This window comes from Lepisosteus platostomus, chromosome 15, assembly GCF_059453375.1.
Source record: "Lepisosteus platostomus isolate fLepPlt1 chromosome 15, fLepPlt1.hap1, whole genome shotgun sequence".
In the NCBI taxonomy this organism is placed as follows: Eukaryota; Metazoa; Chordata; class Actinopteri; order Semionotiformes; family Lepisosteidae; genus Lepisosteus; species Lepisosteus platostomus.
Genome location: NC_142625.1, coordinates 3181864 through 3198838, shown reverse-complemented (window position 1 = coordinate 3198838; position 16975 = coordinate 3181864). Strand labels below are relative to the sequence as shown.

Below are 16975 nucleotides of genomic sequence, written 5' to 3'. Positions count from 1 at the left end.
ATGGATCTCCTGGCTTTGGACTTACCTTCGTGTTTTGGATACTCTATGGATTATTCTTTGGGATTGTTCGCCTCGGCCACACCTCCCCCGTGCACCAGCGCACCTTGGACACGCCCCCCTGTCTTCAGCCCTGTTTTCCTGCATGACGTTTCCCCAGTGTTCCCCCACTTCGTCGGATTGTGTCGTCCGCATAGGGTCCGGAAAGAACTGTTCGTTACACAAGAGGGCACACATATTGCTCATGAGTATGTATATTAAATAATCAATTTAAAAAAATAACTTTGACCAGGGCTAAAATGCAACACTATCTGATACTGCCTGCATATACTCTCCTTCTTTAGGAACTGATCAGCAGATGCATCTGGGTCAATTACAAACAAATAAAATACAAAAACAGGGTGGTCAGAACATATATTATCTGCCAACATCAAAATGTGCACAATCAGATGTCTTCCTACACATTGAGAGCCTTAATTCTGCAATACAACATCTCACGGTCTGAAATTCACAATACTCGATAACTGTTGTTGTTCTTGTTTACAGGTCACCAAGTGAACAATACAACAGAATGACAAGACAGACGAAGGATATGTAAGAAAACAACAAAATGCTGCAACAGGCCTCTAGTTTCACATCTCCATAATACTTAGCAGAGCTCAGACAGGTAATGATTTCATATTATAATTAAAAATTCATAACATTACTACCTCTCAAGGAGCCATGGCAGGAGCCAGAGGCTCTGGCTGTAAATAGCAACACATTCAAGATAAATAACAGTGATTATGTCTGTTGACACATCAGCACTGTGAAAGCGTACCTTTTAATATGCACTGGTGCTTCATTTGGACTTTTTGCCTTTTAATTTAGACCGAGGCTTTAGGAAGAGGCCAAGGCTCGCAGAGGTGAATGTGCTTTAGGACTGGTGACACTCCAGAGAAAGTGCGGTGATTTTGTCTTTTGACATATCATCAGCGTGAAAGTGAAGCCGGGGCAACAAATCAGTTGAGAGCTGACATTATGCTGTTGTTTTTTAATGCAGACTGATTCTTGCAAGAATAATTACAGTATCAGTACCCACCTGGATCGCATGAAAACTGAGTGCCACACAAGAACACCACTTACTGAAGTCCTGCGGCAGTCAATGGGAGGGACAAGAAGAGAGAGGGCCCAGTATATTAAATCCACTCTGCAGAGGAAGCACTGACAGAGTCCTGCACTCAGGGTGCCCTTTGCTCTGAGTTTAAGATGGGAAGTTATCTCCAACAGTACTTGGTGACTCTATCCTGAATGGGATACATGTCTGAAAATAAGGGAATTGATTCTAAGAATGGAATTGTATCAACTCCAATCCTGTTATACCTTTGACCAGTTTTAAACGTTCACCATTTGCAGACTCAAATACAGAAGCATACAAGGGTTTTCTGAAGGGGTCTTGACCTTACTGCCTCAGAAAATGTAGTAAAATGTTGTTTGAATGCTTACAGCTTTTCTCTGTTTATTTAAGAAAAGTTGATACCATTTCGTGGACACCCCCCCCCCCCATCCTTATATTCCATAGTCATTATAATACCTTACATACAACAGTCACCGTTTCCTTACGAACTGCATGCATTAAAGTTATCTGGAGGGTCACATCAGCACACAGGAGGCAGATCAAATTGGCCATTGTGTCAAAGCTCTATCTATCACAATGGAGGAAGTGAAGCGCAGAGCTAAATGCTCTTGCAGAATCCAGCAGTGATGATCAAGATGACAGTTTTCACGAAGATGACGCTAAGGATGAGGATGTGGAACAATCTTGTGGTGATGGGGGTGCTAGTGTCAATGATGACACTGCATATAAGAACTCGGATGACTATGGGTACAACGAAGATGTTTTTTCTTCTTCTGAAGAAATCTTGAACGAGGATCACATTTCTGACTCTGATGAATCTGATGTAACTGACCCCAGTCCTGAATCCTACTGACCTTGTAGATGAGGCACAGACTGACCCAGCAGGGCCAAATTGATCTACTGAACTCTTAGCTTGGTCAGCTAAGCACAGTTGTAAAAGAGAGTGTTTCAATGATTTACTGGAGATATTGAGACGTCAGGGGCACAAGCTTCCAAAGGATTGCAGGACTCTCTTACAAACACCTAAGAAAGTGCATATCAGTGATAAATGCGGTGGTCAGTACATTTACTTTGGATTAAAGAAAGGAATCCTGAAAAACATATCTTCTTCTAAAATATTGCAAGAATTCATGCATTCTTTAGACCTGTGTTTCAATATTGATGGGGTTCGTCTCTTCAAATCTACATCCGTGCAATTTTGTCCTATATTGTTCTCTTCTCACCAATTCCAGCAAATCATTGTAGCATTATGTTGTGGAGGGACCGAGCCTGATCCCATTGATGATTATGTGAGTGACTTTTAGAGCAGTTAAAGTGACTTACCAATAATGACATTCATTTTGAAGATGGAGTATTTAATGTTACTGTGAAGGCTTAAATATGTGATGCCCCAGCACGCTCATATCTGAAAAGCTGCAAAGGACACAATTCATACTTTGGCTGCAAAAGATGCAAAATTAAAAGGGAGCTGGGAGGGAGGGAAGACTTGTTTTCACAGAGGAAGAGGCATGTAATGATCATACAGACATACAATTCAAGAACTTGGAGTACAAGGAACATCTACAGAGACTTTCTACCTTAGCTGCTGCTGGAGTTGGGTATATAAGCGATAGCTTTGCTTTTGTAAACGTATCTTCCATCTGTATAATTACGTTTTTTAAGATGATTTTGTTAATCTTTCCTGTACAGCTATTTTGATTTTCACTTGCCAAAGCATTTTGATCTTTTTCAGATTTCTCCCTTGACTACATGCATCTAGCTTGTCTTCATGTTGGCAAAATAATTCTTATTTTCTTAAAGCAGGGACCACCTAAATGTCGACTGTGTCAGACAGAGGAAAGACATTTCTGAGAATTTGGAAATTCTTGGCGGAAAGATGCCTTGGGAATTTGCTAGACAGCCAAGATCCCTCTTGGAGCTTGACAGATGTAAGGCTACAGAGTTCCGCCAGTTCCTTTTGTATACAGGTCCCATTGTGCTTCATAGTGTTGTATCAAAGGAACTATACACCCCTTTTCTGATGCTAACAATTGCTCTTTCCTTTATGTTGGACTCAGATGAAAGAAAGAGAAATTCCTATCTCAACTATGCCCAAAAACTGCTTGATACCTTTGTGGACCATGCTCAGCATTTTTATGGACCAACATTTGTTGTATATAATGTGCACAGTTTGAGACATCTACATCAGGATGTGGTACGATAGAATTGTTCTTTAAGTGATGTATCGGCATTACATCATTTGTAAGAGGAAGGAAAGAGTTCAGAGCAACTGTGAAGCATCTGTTTAACAAATGTATAGTTCCTCAAGACAAAAAGACTGCTGTTTCCTGTTGGATAATGAGGACTTTTCATTTGTGAAGGAGAAAAGAGCAGACAGAAGTCTTGTATGTGATGTTGTACGACAGTGTCAGACTTGCAACTTCTTCACTGAACCATGCTCACACCTGCTTAGCTTCAGTGAGCTGCCAGTTGTGAGTTGCAGGGTGATATGGCTGTTGACGTTTACACACCCACTTCATGTTGGGCGCAGTAGGAAGGAAATCTGATTGGTACATTTATGAGTTTTTGAAAAAGTATTGTACTCACAGCATTATGTTTTTTTTTCACAATGTGTTGATGCCTTAGGTGACCATTACATTAGTTATTTTATCGGTAATTATGTAATTTGAGTAAATATTGCTAAACATACAGTGAGCATGTTCAATTTGTGAATTGTTATGATAACCTTGTAATCCAATTTGAAATTTACTATCAATCTCCTCTTTGTAGGCTGACAAAAACTCTGTAGATGGAAGACATAAATACCATTTATTTTATGGGAAAATGAAGGCAGATAGCTTATCCCCCCCACCACAGGAAAGCGATGAGGAAAGTCTTGAATATAGCTCAGATGAAGAAACAACTGAGTCGGCAGAGTTGACAGGTAGAAGTGGTTTAACTATGTTAGGTATATTGTTTTTTACTGCTCTCACATCATTGAAAATCACCCTAACAACCCCAGACATCTTTTCTCCACCATCAACACCTTGCTAAAGCCAAACAGCCCCACAACATTACCTGCCTCATCACAACTTTGCAACACATTCTAAGATTTCTTTAGCTCCAAGATTGACAACATCCAGCATCACATTCTCTCCACTACGCGTATCATTTCCACACCTACTCCCTCCTCATCCAACATTTCTGGTTCCCTTCTCTCCAGCTTCTCTCTTTTTGGCTCAGCATCCCTCAATAAACTAGTTACATGCATGAAAACCCACCACATCTGTTTTAGATCCCATTCCCATCACTTTATTCCAGTCCTGTTTCTCTTCTCTCTGTCCCATTGTCCTCAATATTATAAATGAATCCATGAGCACTGGAATTGTACCAATGGTCCTCAAAACTGCTTCCATTACCCCCATGACAAAAAACCCTAACATGGCTCTCGACAACCTTAACAATATTCGCCCCATCTCCAACTTACCCTTTCTTGCAAAAATTCTAGAACGTGCTGCACACTTCAGTTACATAACCACCTCATGACAAACAACCTTTTTGAACCCCTCCAGTCTGGCTTCCGTCAATTTCACAGCACAGAAACTGTCCTGGTCAAAGTCACCAATGATCTTCTAATAGCTACTGATTCTGGTTCTCTTTCTATACTCATCCTTCTTGATCTCAGTGCTGCCTCTGACACTGTTGACCATGACATCCTACTTTCTCATCTTGAGACTGTGTTTGAAGTTTCTTACTCTCAAATGGTTCAAGTTTTATCTCACTGATCGCTGTCACTTTGTCTCTCTTAATAGGTATAGGTCTGAAATTGGTCTTGTTAAGTCTGGTGTTGCTCAAGGCTCAAAACTGGACCCCTTGCTCTTTAGCATTTACATGTTTCCACTTGGTCAGCTTTTAAGATCACAAGGCCTCGGCTTTCATTTCTACGCTGACGATACTCAAATATACATCCATACCAAACCTGACACTGATGTGGCTGTCTCTATTCTATCTAATTGCAACACTGACAAATACTTGGATAACTCAAAATTTCAACAAGACCGAAGTCATGCTTATTGGCACCCCATATCAACTTCGTAAAGCCAATCCTGTAACATTATCTGTAGATGGTTCTGTACTTTTGCTTCAATCTAAATGGAAAAACCTTGGGGTGATATTCGATTCTGGCTTAACATTCGACCCACATGTGCAGCATATTGTCAAAACATCTTTTTTTCACCTCAGAAATATCACAAGACTATGCCATATACTATCACTAACTGTGGCCCAAAAACTGATCAACACATTTGTGTTTTCTCAAATTGACTACTGTAATGCTCTACTCACTTGGGTATCTAAATCTACACTGAACAAACTCTAGTATGTCCAAAATTCAGCAGCCAGAATCCTGACCAGGTGTAGTGCAAGTGATCACATTACTCCTATCCTGGAGTCCCTGCACTGGCTTCCTGTCAAATTCCGTGTGGACTTTAAAATCCTCATGCTCACCTGTAAGGCTCTGTACGGCTTGGCACCTCACTACTGGTCTGAACTATTATCGCCCTACTCCCCACCTTGCAACCTTCGCTTCGATCTCCTAACTGTCCCCCAAGCCTGTTTACATCGTATGGGTGACAGAGCCTTCTCCTGTTATGCCCCCAAGCTCTGGAACTCTCTGCCCAGGGACATCAGAGAGTCACCTTCTCTAAACTCCTTCAAATCCAGACTCAAAACCCTCTTCTTCAGAAAAGTCTTTACTTAACTGGTTCCATTCTTCACCCCTCTGCTCTTCTTAGTACCACCATCCACTGTCTCCTCTTTATAGTGTAATTGTGTTTTATCTTGTGTATTCTTTTTATTTATTGTTGTTTTCATTCTGTAAAGCGCTTTGAGAAGCCACCTTTAAAGGTGCTATGTACGTTTTTTATTATTATTATTAATATTACATAAATTACAGCGATGGGTTCTTGGAGAATTAGCTAAGACATTAATTTTACAACATTCTGTGATGTTAGCCTGCATACATTCTAATATTTGAACCACCTGGTGTGCAGTCATGCCAAGGTTTATGCATAATAACGCAAAATTAAAAACAATCTAAAATGTCAAATAGGCATCTGCTTAGACTGGAACAAGACTCTGTACACGGCACTTCAGTAGCAATCAATATACTACTGTTCATTTATGGGTTGGTGCACTAATAACTGCACGGGAACAAGAAGTTTATCCCAGGCTGAAAAGAGAAGACAAGAAACACAATGTTGTTCACTGCTGACACAGATCCCTACTTGAACTAATAACAGTTCTGCTCTTAAATTTACAGGATCTTCTACTGGTGAGCATAGTAGTGCATTAGAAAAGAGGAACAGGGACGCACAAAGTGTTCATTTTTGTGGAAGACTAATAACCAAATCCACGTAAAGCCAGAACAGAAAGGATCTCTCCCTTAAGAAACCCTTGTTAGGAGTCCAGTACAGAATTTCACAACTCTAGGTGATGATAACACGCCAGAATGACATTAGCTCTCTGCTTCAGCTGGATGCCAAGACATTGGAGCAGCTCTTAGGCACGTGTCCCTCTATTTCCCTCAGTGCAATGCCTGACCCACGGCAATACTGGGCATCCAAATTCAACATGCCACAGGTAGCAGAAGTGATGTCACTCCACCGCTGGGAGGTCATAAAAAAACACCTCCACTTCACAGACAACTCCAAAATACCAGATGACAACACCCACCGCTTCATCAAAATAAGAAAATTATTTGGCCTACTTAGAGGAAATACCGAAGGAACTGTCTGTGTGTGGATGAGCAACTGATTCCATTTAAAGGAAGAAGCAGTTTGAACAGTGTAAGTTAGGTAAAAGTAACCCATAAGAAATTTTACCATGGTATACCATGGTACATACTGTGGTACACTTTAGTATTCTGGGATACGATACGGTATGTATCATGGTACATTATGATATATACTATGGTACATCTGTGAGTACTGTGGTTCATTCATTGTACCATAGTGTACTATGGTATGTACAGTTCCATAATAGTACCATGGTACATTTAAGTGTACACTGTGGTACATTCATTGTACCATAGTGTACCATGGTTTGTTTTACCACAGTGCAAAATAAATGTAAAATTTCTTATAGGACCAATCGATACATACATTTTTATAGAAAACAAAAATACATACAGTACATATATTTAATATACATACATACAGATGCAGCCATTCAAAATGCGCAGGCTATACCGCATTATTTTCCAGTACGCTGTACGCAGTCTACCACAAGCTACCGGTAAATACCGTGAGTTACCGGTAAATACCGCTAGTTACCGTAAATTCTCCTATAATACGACAAGCAAAATAATAGTATCCGGAATTTCCGCAAGATGGAGCTAATAAAGCTCCACCTCTCATGTTTGAGCTGTCGCCATCAAAGTCTTTAACGAAAATATTACTAATAGTATTAATAATGAATGACCTTGGACAAGCTGTAAGTCTAAACTCAAAGTATTGCCCTGGTCAACATTCTTTTTTTCATTGACCGTCTTTGTAAAAGTAACACCACAGCATTTCGCAATCACGCATTTGTTTCCAATCATGCAAAGTACAGTAATTTTTGAGAATCGATTCACCATGCCTTTCACATGCTCATAAAAGAGATTGATTTAGGAACATAAACATATTACCGTATGCAAACTGTACTGCATACATAAAAACTCCCTTGCTTTTAACAGAGCGTTCCATAATTTCTAACTACAAAAATGATTTAAACTGCGACACTTATTTCAACCAGAGCTCGAAATATCACAAGGATCCTCTAGAGCACAGCAAAGACTGTATTAAAAGAATCGCGTATCTCAAGAAATTAATAAGATATAATTATATTCCTGTACTGCGACAGGGCTGTGTAGGGCTGTTTCACCTCTGTCTTCATGTGACTCGATTCAAAAGCCATTTAGCAAAGAGGGGATGAGAAGAGTGACAAACTAGTATACAGTACAGTACTTCAGATCTTTTTTTCTGAACCGGGGAAAATCTGATCATGTTTCTCTATAACAATAATAAAAAACATTGCCACACCCGGACTGTTAAACCAACGCATTAGCACGTCGAAGCCCATTGAGGAGCCGGGCGCAATAACTGTTTTGTCCCTTGATTTACTGATCTGCATTAATTACAGAAAGCGAGTTCCTGCTCTTTGCAGACGACCTGGTCCTGCTGTCGCCCACAGATCAGAGGCTGCCGCAGAACCTGTCACTGCTGGAGCAGCACTGTCAGACCTGGGTGCTGACAGTCAATCTGGACAAGACCAGAGTTATGGTTTTCCAGAAAAAAAGCCAGACCCCCATTAGTCTTCCTGAGATCGTCGGATTATGAACGAATAAAAGCATCTTATTAAAAACGCGTTTGCTTTTGTCTGGGTATTTACTTTGTAATCTGTGGTTTACATCTACTGTATTGTTTTGAGATGCCACTTATAAAGGTGATATGTAAAATAAAGTTTTTTATTATTGTTATAGAGAAACATGATCAGATTTTCCCTGGTTCAGAAAAAAGACTATTAAAATCTGTAATCTTTCCAAGAAGTTTCTGCTATGTGCTAAGACATTAACGAGTACAACCCCCCTCTCTGCGGGACAGCTGGCAGTGACGAATTAAACTGGTTTCACAAGTATTTTCAATGTAGGAAGTACAGTAGGACAGCACAAAAAAAACAGACATTGTGTGGTACAGCACGGAGCTCAGTCAATTCAAACAAGTTCAGTTTCAAAAGAACTGCAACGGACATAAAAACTCCCTTGCTTTTAACAGAGTGTTTCATAATTGCCAACTACAAAATTTATTTAAACTGCGACACTTATCATTCGCTCAGGAACTCGCTTTCTGTAATTAATGCAGATCAGTAAATCAAGTAACAAAACAGTTATTGCGCCCGGCTCCTCAATGGGCTTTGACGTGCTAATGCGTTGGTTTAACAGTCCGGGTGTGGCAATGTTTTTTATTATTGTTATAGAGAAACATGATCAGATTTTCCCCGGTTCAGAAAAAAAGATCTGAAGTACTGTACTGTATACTAGTTTGTCACTCTTCTCATCCCCTCTTTGCTAAATGGCTTTTGAATCGAGTCACATGAAGACAGAGGTGAAACAGCCCTACACAGCCCTGTCGCAGATGCTTAAAATGTTTAGGGAGAAATGGAATACTGGTGCGTATGTTTTCTTTAAAGTACTGAGACCAGCCATATACTGTATGTTTAAGTTCCAAAATTAATATAATTTATGGCCTTCACACGCGTTGCAGTATTTCTCCTATTCTTTTTGTGCTCAGGCACTAAGATTTCCCTTCAGTGGTAAAATTCCATATAAATATTAAATACTACAACGGGCACAGTAAAGACGTTTACTGTAAATCTTTCTACGACAGGCCAACGGACCACGAGTGCCCCTGTCGGTCAACCAATCACGTACCGCGGTACCCTGCGTCATCTTGCGTCACGATGCGCGACGCCGTAGCCAATTACCTCCGGTACGTGTCTGTACCGTGCACTTTGAATGGGTGCATCTGTATGTATATATATTAATACATTTCATATATTAAATATACTGTATTATGATATGTATTAAACATATTGCATATAATACACACAGATAATATATAAATGTATATATATTATATGCACACATATACTGCATACAGAAGTTCAGGTGGGTAGCTGCGTCAGCATGCATAGTAATAGGTTTATTCCATGCTGAAAAGAGAAGAAAGAAAACACAACGTTTCGGCCATGGAGCCTTCTTCAGGTGTGAGAGAGACAGGGCAGTCAGCAAACGTAATGTAGCAGGAGAACAAAAGCTGGGAGACAGGAGGAGCGAGAGGCGGGAGCAGGGGACAGAAAGACAGGCCAATCAGGAGGTGTGAAGTCAGGATAGGTAAAGAGAGGTGTGAGATGAAATTTACAATGAATAGAGAGAATTCAGAAGAAAATTAGTCTGTCATTGAGAGAAGGGGAAAGGTGGGATCCTAGCTGCAGGATAATTTTAATTTCTGATGTTGGAGTTAGGAAAACCGTCTTTGAGAACACAGACGGAGAGATTAGAGTGGTCATGGCCGTCAGAGGTGAAATGAGAAACAATGGGCTTGGAGAGATCTTTAATCTTCACAGCCCTTACCATTTCTGAAGCGGTCTCTGAGTCTCCTTCCTGTTTCTCCAATGTAGATGGCTGGGCATTTACTGCAAGAGATACAGTAAATAAGGTTGCTGGAGGTACAAGATGCCCTCTGGGTGATCCGGTATTGTCCTGAGGGGCCTTGAATGAGTGTAGTGTTAGATATGTACTTGCAGGTGATACAGCGAGCTCTGTTGCAAGGGAAGGTGCTGGTGTGGATGGTTGCTGAGGGTGGTCAAGGGAGCTGTGAACAAGAAGGCTGCACAGATTAGGTGATCAGCGATGTGAGATGATGGGGCGGTCAGAAAAGAGGGCTCCAATGGAGGGATCATCCTGTAGGATGGAAAAGTTGTCATTAATAGTCCTGGGGATAGGAAGTGTGTTGGGGTGGGATGTACTGCATACATACAATATACTGTAGCCGAGTGTGGTAGATAAAACACATACAAATGAATGACCTGTAAAAATTGTCATGAACCTTTCTAAAAAGATACTGATGTTTTACTGTCGCCATATTGCAGACACACAGAGCCTGAGCACTGGTTCACACCTACCTCACAGGTTGGAACTGGGCTACAGAATCACAGTCGGGATAAGGATCTCAAGGATGTTTGTTGTAAGGTTTTCACTTAATAAATCATTTACAAACAAATGAACATGGAAATATAAACAAGCTGCGTGATACAGCTTTGTAGTTCTCTGTCATATGACAGATACTGTTTAATTATTTAAAAATATTTCAGCATGTTTGGCTACATTTTTGTAACTTATTCCCGGTGTAAACGAGAGAAACGAGAGCGCTACGCGTACTGGCGTCTGTATTTTAGATATTCTCTCGCGAACAAGTAGTAACTGACGTAACGGACATTTACTGTGTCAGCCGGCATCGCTGTAGCTAGCATAACAATGTGTACGCACCTTTAGTTTTTTACTAATGGTGCCACAGATGTGGGCAAGCTAAAGGTGATAGAGGGAGAATACACTCCGGATGAGCACGACAGAGAATCCCTGGTATGCTGGATAAACCCTAAACTCGTCAGGAGGACGGCCCAGCTCACGCTGCCACTTTGCCTGAGACAGGAGGGAAGTGCTCTTAAGCGCCAGTGATTACTAGCTAACGTTACTTTATGTCCTCAGCTCTAGGTTAATGCTACTTAATCCCAACATAATTTTTAGTGAACTTTCGGGTTCTTCAAACATTGCTAACTTAGAGGAAATGGGCCCACGTTAGTAAGGTTAAGCAGTAGTTATCGATAATTATTGTAACTATTTAAATCAATTGCTAACTTGAATAGAGCTCGCTACTGATCATTTCCTGTAAGGTTAGCTAACTCTTTAGACTGCGACCCCTTAGTAGTAGTCTAAGGTTCATTGTGTAGGGTTAAGTGAGTACAGAGTGTCGTCTCCTACAGATGACAAGGCTGAACTCACTGAAATAAGGAACAGGCTGATAAGCACAGAGGAGACATCAGAGGAATTCTGGACATCGTATTAAGAAGAGAAAAGTGTTTAACAATGAGTCCACCGAGGTACAGTGCCTTGCGAAAGTATTCGGCCCCCTTGAACTTTTCAACCTTTTGCCACATTTCAGGATTCAAACATAAAGATATAAATTTTTTATTTTATGTGAAGAATCACCAACAAGTGGGACACAATTGTGAAGTGGAACGAAATCTATTGGATTTTTGAAACTTTTTTAACTAATAAAAAAATGAAAAGTGGGGCGTGCAAAATTATTCGGCCCCTTTACTTTCAGTGCAGCAAACTCACTCCAGAAGTTCAGCGAGGATCTCTGAATGATCCAATGTTGTCCTAAATGACTGATGGTGATAAATAGAATCCACCTGTGTGTAATCAAGTCTCTGTATAAATGCACCTGCTCTGTGATAGTCTCAAGGTTCTGTTGAAAGCGCAGAGAGCATCATGAAGACTCGTCAGGAGGACAGCCCGGCTCACGCTGCCACTGTGCCTGAGACAGGAGGGAAGTGCTCTTAAGCGCCAGTGATTACTAGCTAACGTTACTTTATGTCCTCAGCTCTAGGTTAATGCTACTTAGTCCCAACATAATTTTTAGTGAACTTTCGGGTTCTTCAAACATTGCTAACTTAGAGGAAATGGGCCCACGTTAGTAAGGTTAAGCAGTAGTTATCGATAATTATTGTAACTATTTAAATCAATTGCTAACTTGAATAGAGCTCGCTACTGATCATTTCCTGTAAGGTTAGCTAACTCTTTAGACTGCGACCCCTTAGTAGTAGTCTAAGGTTCATTGTGTAGGGTTAAGTGAGTACAGAGTGTCGTCTCCTACAGATGACAAGGCTGAACTCACTGAAATAAGGAACAGGCTGATAAGCACAGAGGAGACATCAGAGGAATTCTGGACATCGTATTAAGAAGAGAAAAATGTTTAACAATGAGTCCACCGAGGTACAGTGCCTTGCGAAAGTATTCGGCCCCCTTGAACTTTTCAACCTTTTGCCACATTTCAGGATTCAAACATAAAGATATAAATTTTTTATTTTATGTGAAGAATCACCAACAAGTGGGACACAATTGTGAAGTGGAACGAAATCTATTGGATTTTTGAAACTTTTTTAACTAATAAAAAAATGAAAAGTGGGGCGTGCAAAATTATTCGGCCCCTTTACTTTCAGTGCAGCAAACTCACTCCAGAAGTTCAGCGAGGATCTCTGAATGATCCAATGTTGTCCTAAATGACTGATGGTGATAAATAGAATCCACCTGTGTGTAATCAAGTCTCTGTATAAATGCACCTGCTCTGTGATAGTCTCAAGGTTCTGTTGAAAGCGCAGAGAGCATCATGAAGACTCGTCAGGAGGACAGCCCGGCTCACGCTGCCACTGTGCCTGAGACAGGAGGGAAGTGCTCTTAAGCGCCAGTGATTACTAGCTAACGTTACTTTATGTCCTCAGCTCTAGGTTAATGCTACTTAGTCCCAACATAATTTTTAGTGAACTTTCGGGTTCTTCAAACATTGCTAACTTAGAGGAAATGGGCCCACGTTAGTAAGGTTAAGCAGTAGTTATCGATAATTATTGTAACTATTTAAATCAATTGCTAACTTGAATAGAGCTCGCTACTGATCATTTCCTGTAAGGTTAGCTAACTCTTTAGACTGCGACCCCGTAGTAGTAGTCTAAGGTTCATTGTGTAGGGTTAAGTGAGTACAGAGTGTCGTCTCCTACAGATGACAAGGCTGAACTCACTGAAATAAGGAACAGGCTGATAAGCACAGAGGAGACATCAGAGGAATTCTGGACATCGTATTAAGAAGAGAAAAGTGTTTAACAATGAGTCCACCGAGGTACAGTATGCCAAGTTAAAAAAAAACACTTAATTTTAAGTTAACATCACCTACCACTTTATTAGAAACACCTACACTCACTGGCCACTTCATTAGGTAGGCAGATGAGCTAGAGTCTCTAACTGTATACCTACAAGGTGTTTTTAATAGATAGGTGTTTCTAACAAAGTGGTCAGTGAGCATAAATCTAATGGCCTAATTCCAGTTTTGTTCTCAAAAGAGTGAACAATATACAAATAAACAAATAAAGCCCACATCGAACTCTTTTCAGAACCATCCTGCAGAAGTATACAGAAAGTCAACATCAGGTGACTGAATTGACCACAGGCTACATAATTGGCCATAAATATTATGTTATTGTAATAGTCATTTGTCACAGGCCACTGAATAAAGGCATATATTTTACCTTACAGGCCTGTGAACAAATTGAAGGATGAAGAGGAAGAAAATGTGATGGTGCAAAGTCTTAAAGTCAAAATAAAACAGCTTGAGGAGGAAAATATGAACCTCAGACAGGCATTAAGTATGTTTAGAAGTATGTGATTTTTTCGTTTGTTTATTCAGAATCATATACAGTCGTATCAGCTGATAAAAACGAGCTATTATGAATGTTTCTGTAGCCTGCCATGCCAGCAATTGTTTGGGACTTACTTGGCCAGTGTGACGTTAATTTACTCTGTCATTCCAGATATGCCTGAGAAGGTGGCTTCATTGAAGAATTTAATTAATCCCTCCCAGATCTATTCTAGGAACAATATCCCTGAACTCCTTCTACCACCAAACACCAAACACATTTGCAGTTGTAATGCTTTATAATTGACCAGAAGGTGCACACATGTACTGTATTACAAGCAAGCGCACAGGTAGCTCAATTGTTTCCTCACACGTGTTTATCCATATGTTGTCTTTCTCTATAAGATGTCCAGCTCATCACATTGAGGGATCACTGTTCCTGGGCAACTGCAGCAAAATACACAAATGATCTGATTGTTTGTGGCTTGTACACTACGGCATAATGCCACCTCACTGTGTCCTGGGCTCTTTGTCTAACGGCGAAACAAGGCCACCCCTGTCCCGAGAGGAGGCTGAAGCTATAATTGGTGAGTGTTGATGGCTTAGGTTATATTCTGAAATCATCGTTTAGTCTATTTTGTTCAGGTAAATAATATTTTTCTGCTCTCTTTCTCTCGTTAGCTGAAGTAAAGGCTGTGTTCCCCGAGAAGACCCAAGCAGAAATCAGAGCCTGTATGAGACAGAAGCTACTTAATGCAGCAAAGATCCTGAAAGGTCAGTGTGGTGTGGGCCAGCAGAACCAGCATCATGAACTCGAGCCAGTCTCCATTTAAATGTCCTGCTCCCTTTAACTTCAGCTGTGAAATTATTATTATAATTGTTGTTTTTGTACGTTTACTGTTTTGATCATATTCTGTATTGATGCATGTATCAATACATTTTGAGTTAACCGGTTAATAAATCAAGTGTTTTATTCCAAAACCTAAAATGTTTTAAATAGCCTGTACATTTTATGTTGGCTTTCTATTTTCTCTGCAATCTTCTTCAGGATGAATACAGTGTGCCTATGTATCTATTTATCTATCAATTATATTTTAATAACTACTGTTATGTACCATGGTACCCCTAAAAGTACCACACTTGTACCATACTACTGTCAAAATATCATAGGATAAAATAGGTTTCAACGTACCACACTGCACTTTAAGAATACCATGGTATACAATATAAGTACCATGGTACATGTACTATGGTACTGTCAAAAATACCAGGGTACCATACCATAGTACTGGTAGCATAAATGTACCATGGTACAATTTCTTACGGGAAGTTTTGTTCCAATTTCAAAATATTAAAATATGTATTTAAAAGTAATATAAAAACATTTTTATTTTGTAATGTGTATTTTTTAATGTAAAAAAAAATCATATTGAACTTGAACGTTTTTACTTTCTTTTTGTCAGATCAAACGCACTTTTTCACCAAGGTCGTTTAATTTTGAAAGACGGGGAAAACGTACTGTAGGTTTTGCAAGAATGCAAATTAAACGTTATCATTACCTACTTCAGAGGTTTTTTTGCAGGTCTCATAGTACATTCACTGTGATACATCATGGGATGATTAGGAGAAAGGACACAAACACGTTTAGCGTGTTATTTTTTTCCGATTTAAAGTATGTTCATATACGATTGGGTTACTTGGAGACAGATCGATATTTTTATTCTGGATTCTGTTTGAATCCGAAACTTTTTCAAAATTTGAAATTCGTCCACTAAATTCACTCTAACGGCACATCCAGTTTTTTTAAAAATATATTTTTTTCAATGTAGCAAATTTTGCCGTTCATTTAGAGAATTTCCGTACGTTATTTTTTCTGAAGTGATCCCAGTTTATTTGTGGAAGGTTTTTCCTCGCCTCAGAAATGAAGCATCTCTCTCTAAATATGACGGTTGTCTTTTTTCCAGTTCTTTTACAAAACCACATTTAAAAAAAAACGCGACCTACATTTAAACAGGATTGTAAAAGTTTTAAAAGCATTAACATCCAAAGCGAATATTTTTCTTTAAACACTGCAGCTTTCAAACAACACTAAAAAAATGTGTAGTCTACTTCCGGTTTTTAACTTATACTAAAAGTATATTTTTAAGCGAATTAAACTAAGTTTTTTTTGTCGAAATACTGGCTTGAACTGTATTATTGCTACTAGTGTTAGGAATTGCGTGGTCAATGTGATTAAACTATTACGGTTTGTAATTGTACACTGTTGGAATGTTCCTGTTTTAATACATCTATATCGATGGCACTTAAAAACAAATTAAACACGCTGTTATTGGCTTTAATTTGATATTTTTTGTTTTTAATGTGTTTTATATCACACTGATACAAATATTTCACTCGGTAATAATACATAAACGTATTAAAATGTAATTGAAAATATTTTGAATTCTGTCGAAAGATGTGAAATTTGTTAAATCATTATTTCTATCAACTGCATTTAAAAAAAAAAATCGCTGTTAAAATCAGTTTTTTTATGTAGAAATGCAATTAAAAAGGTTATTTTGGTTTGTATTGAATAGTGATGGCTCCCTAGTGCAGAGAAGACTTGAAACAGGGTTTCGTTCAAAAGAATATTGCAAATGCTTTTCATATCTTTTTCAGACTATCTTTAGATTTTCAGTATTTCTGCCTGCATAGACTATCAAGCTTTGCTGCACAGAAAGCTTTAGTTTTATCTCGTTATTTTCTGCTTCTTTCTTTATAGCTTAAATATATCTTATGGGAACAAACAAAAGTTTTTTTTAATGCGACTATCGAAGGGAATGGTTCATTTGCATTTGCTTTGTGCTTCAGTTCTATGCTGGATAATGGCATAATA

General features: G+C 39.3%; 1 long non-coding RNA gene across 2 annotated transcripts; it reads left to right on the top strand.

The window, feature by feature from the left end:
• Positions 1-6485: 6485 nt before the first annotated feature.
• Positions 6486-15261, top strand: LOC148647680 (uncharacterized). 2 transcript variants are annotated; one of them, XR_015926789.1, is made up of 5 exons: positions 6486-6939; positions 10784-10878; positions 14001-14110; positions 14506-14687; positions 14782-15261. It is a non-coding gene; the product is annotated as an uncharacterized LOC148647680 (long non-coding RNA). The 2 variants fall into 2 exon arrangements; XR_015926788.1 differs by having other exon boundaries at positions 14001-14687.
• The last annotated feature ends 1714 nt before the right edge of the window (positions 15262-16975 follow it).